General features: G+C 40.4%; 1 long non-coding RNA gene across 1 annotated transcript; it reads right to left on the bottom strand.

Moving 5' to 3' along the window:
• Positions 1 to 689: 689 nt before the first annotated feature.
• LOC110015696 (uncharacterized) lies at positions 690 to 3,869 on the bottom strand. Its single transcript, XR_002290939.3, has 2 exons — positions 1,036 to 3,869; positions 690 to 948 (listed from the first exon to the last, which is right to left on the bottom strand). It is a non-coding gene; the product is annotated as an uncharacterized LOC110015696 (long non-coding RNA).
• Between the last annotated feature and the right edge of the window lie 382 nt (positions 3,870 to 4,251).

The following is a 4,251-nucleotide window of genomic DNA, read 5'->3' as shown; positions in this document are numbered from 1 at the left end:
GCAGTGTACCTTTTAATACGCCGAGGAGCTGAGAAATTGCAGCGCTAACAAACAGGTCTTGGCTCCTTGCCCATGTCTCTGTTTACCCCACACACCGTAGCAAAACTTGTGCATCTATCCAGGATGTTAAATGCTGATAAAATACAACTGCGTTCATTTTGTTTGTTCCTGTAGAGAAATTTCATTGCCAGCACTCTGACATTTTATTTGAGTCCAATTCAAATCAGGTTTTTGATCGATTTTAAAATCAATTCCAATGTTCTTTTAATTATGATGATGCCGTTTTAAGCCAAAATTTAAAAAAAAAAACTCATATTTTTTATGACAGTTTCTGCAGAGCAGCAGTAGTTCTTTCGAAATTTGCCTCTTAGTTGTGTGTGGAACTGTTGGTGCTGAATAAGCCCACCCCCACATACCGTTATCCAACTGTTTACATTCTCTCCCACCGGCTTACAGCCCTTCACACCCCCAACCTAACATTAGCAGGGTAACAAAAATGGCGAACAAAATTGGAGTTATCCAACTGTACAGTTTTGAACGAGATACAAGCTCAGACGAGGAAAACAAGTTCGTACATGGATCTATTTGTCTCCAAGTGGATGCATCAGAATGGAGAGTAGCAGGTGTCATGACTGAGAACGGAAATATACCCAGATGCTGAAACCCGAAAAGATCACGCTTGAGGCCCGTTGGCAATGAAGGATTTTATTTGCCGAGGATGAACGGGAATCCGTGGAGCGGGAGTTCTGTGGCGAGGAGCGGACTGGCGGTAAGTATCCTTCTTGTAGCGGGGTCTTGTTCAGGGGGTGGTCCCGGGGAGCTGCTGGTGGAGCGGTGGTCGAGTGTGGCGTGTGGCACGGCGAGGCTGGAGGGCTTGGCGTGATGATGGCTTGGAATGCACGAGGTGGAAACTGGACCCAGGCAGGTGGTTGGTTGCAGAGCTTTGTCCTAAGGACAGAAACGATAGCTTGAGTAGGAAGTTCAGGAGTAATCAGAAGAACTAGAACACGAGGAGCATGAGACCAGGTACTTCACCATAGTTGGCAACGATCTGGCGATGAATACTGGAAACTGGCCCTCTGATATACTGTGGGGTTGATGATGGAAGTGGCTGCAGCTGGGTTCAATCAGTGGGAGCCTCCAGGGGGACCATGACAGCAGGGAGCTTATGGTCTGCTGTAGTATCTTCAGTTAGAAGCTTTTCTAACACAGTTTTTCGTCGGCTTCTGATTCACAATGAATTGAATAAAGAAATAGTCAGAAGTGCAATTTTAAGCTTTATTTTCTTTGTATGTGTCCTCCATCATGAGAAAAGTGCAACAAAAGCATGGAAACAGTGGGAAGCCAAATTTTCTCTTAAAAGTGTAGACTATAACGCTGGCTTTACATCTTTTAATATCAATTTGTTTTGTTCATGCATAATTAAAAGATATTAACTGATTAACTGAACTTACGAAATTATTATCTACGTCCTAAAATTGAAATAATATCATATAGAAGTAAAATTAAAATTCACAATACGTTTATAAAGATATTTTACTGGCAATTTTGTGAAATCAGTCATACTTGAGTAAAGTAGCAATAATGAAGTACAGACTTTGTGGCGTCCCAGCGTTTTGTGTGATCTATAATCTGTCAATGTTCTCATCATTTCTGCTTACGCCGCATCCCCTGCAGAACGATGCATACATCAAACCCTCACAGAAACGCATAGATCATCTTTCTTTGAACAAACTACAACAAGCCCTGCACGACTTGGAGTTTCACAGAAGATTAATCTCCTAAATCAACTGTGTCAGAAAACTAAAAAGGTGCTCTTACACCTGCCCTCCTCGGAAACGCTTTGTTTTCCCCAAAACTTTACGTATTTTTCTGTTCTCACCTTGTTTCACTCCCTTTTTCAGACATTTATCTAAATAGTTTGCTGTCAGTGAAGAAAACTATGATACCAACTGTTGTTTCAGCACATGTTGAGGTTTTATGAGCAGTGATTTATACATATAGGGTAATGGCAAACCAATACTTTGCTCAAAAATGGATAAATGGTGTTGCCTAGCAACTGCTGAGTGCTGTAACAGTGTACCTGCTCCTGGAGGCAGACTCCATCTTGTAGGTTTCTCTGTCTTCTAATTGGCCAGGTGGGTAAACAGTGATCCTTTGCCCCTCCATCCTTCCATTTTCATCCAGGGTCTTAAGTGACAGATAGCACCAGCTAACACTCTGACTATGAGGGCTGAACTGCTGCTGGCATCAACTGAGCTCAAATGAAATATGGGAGATATTTACTCCCCTAACTGAAAAGCACAGAAATTTATAGCCAAAAAGTATCTCATATTTCAGCAATGCATCAAGGTGTGTTGCCCTCATTCCCAATCAATTAAAAATGACTCAGAAGCTAAACTGCATGAAATGGGCTGGTGGCACCTCAAGTGCAGAAGAGTCAATAGGCTGCAGGGGCTGGTTGGTAATTATAAACGAGTAAACAAAAGAGCTGAGCTGGATGCAAAACATCATGTGGCTTTTTAAATGTGTCCTACTTTTGAAAAATGAGCACTGTAGTTAGTCTTGTGTAGCATGTGGCATTAAACCGAGAGGAGGCTCTGAAGGTGGTTTCTCTGGTTAAAACTTTTGTACCTTTGTTCAATTAAAAAAAAAGTAAGGATTGTGAGCCCTTCAGTCCACAATGTCACACAATTTACACAGTTTATCCTCAAGTACAATGGTTCCTTTACGTTCAAAAAATAATCTGCAATAGGCAAAATCCATGATGTCTTTATTTTGTTCAAACTTAAACCGGCTGTAAAACCCCTTACTGCATGCTTTCTACATTTTTCTCAGATAAGCATGAACATTTACACACTTTCATCTTCAAATCTTCATGGAGAAATGAGTCCAGTAATGTAGAATGAAACCAAAGTTCACCTTTGTAACCTGAATATGTACTGTACAGGAGTCACATATGGAGGAGATCGGTTAACAACAACCTACAGCCAATCTGAACATGAATGTGGGATGCACCAGTCAGGATGCAAAACATGAACTTAATGTTTTATCTTTATTACAATAATTATGATCTCAGTATTAGGGCAATGTATAATGAATGCACATGAAAATAAAGAATAAGTGGTTAAACAAGCTTAATAAATGGTCAAATGGTGTATGGGTATATAGCGCTTTACTAAAAGGCCCAAAGTGCTTTACCGTCACAGTCCCCTTAACCCATTCTTACACATATTTACACACTAATGGCAGCTGTCGAACACTGGCGCCAACCTATAGAGCAATGTGGGGTTCAGTGTCTTCCTCAAAGAACACATCGACACATGGAAGGCCATGGTCTACCACTCTGGAAAAAGAACCCTGCATCCCGGCCGAGGTTTGCACTTTTCTTTTCCTTTACCAACACAGTGCACTACTCTTTACCTTAGAGTGCAACATGAACTTGGTTCAGCTGTCTGTGTCAAGAGATATTGGGATGTGGGAGGGGCAGAGTCACAGACTGCAGTGTCCATGACGTGTTTAACCCTTGTGCTATCTTAGATGACCCCACCCTTACATTGACGTGTTCTTCCTACCATGACAAAGGTGGATAAAGGTGGAAAGATTTCATGTAATCCATGGACACCAATGAAGATCACAAATCATTGAAGAAAAAAGGTTCAGAGCCCTGTCTAGTGGGTCTAGATGACCCAACTCCCAATGTTAAAGTGCCTATGATAGCACAAGGGTTACATGTCTAAAAGCAATGTGTGCTTTACATCATTAGAAAAACCCCTTACCTGTATGACTAGTTTCCTTTTTTTTTTTAAATAGAGATTAAAGACAAATTTGAAAACATTTAAATACACCATCCATGCATAGTCGACAAAAAGAAAATTAAGCTTTTTGACCATATGAAAAACCTAAATCTTGTAGCATGTCTGCCTCAAAAAGAGTAAAAACCCAGAACAGAGTTGTAATCAAAAGTGCTCAGCTTGAACCTGATATATGTGCTTCAAGGAAATTTTGTGTTTGACCATTGAATTAATTTGAGGTTAATGGAGAATTTGACTCAATTACTTTAGTTGTAGAGAGCAAATCAAGAAAAGGTTTGAATATTTAGGAGAGAGGGCAACTATTGCACTGACTTTCTAACCCCTTTGTACACTAGCGTCTACCTATTGCTCATTTAGTAGCTAAAGTAAAATGCCCATACAACAATTTGGACTTTTCATGATAAGAAATGCTTTACTTAATACATAGACTGTAAGA

Source organism: Oryzias latipes, chromosome 10 (genome assembly GCF_053564925.1).
Source record: "Oryzias latipes strain Hd-rR chromosome 10, Olatipes_Hd-rR_3.1".
Taxonomy (NCBI): Eukaryota; Metazoa; Chordata; class Actinopteri; order Beloniformes; family Adrianichthyidae; genus Oryzias; species Oryzias latipes.
The sequence above is the reverse complement of the archived record's forward strand: the minus strand, read 5'-3'. Positions and strand labels throughout refer to the sequence as shown.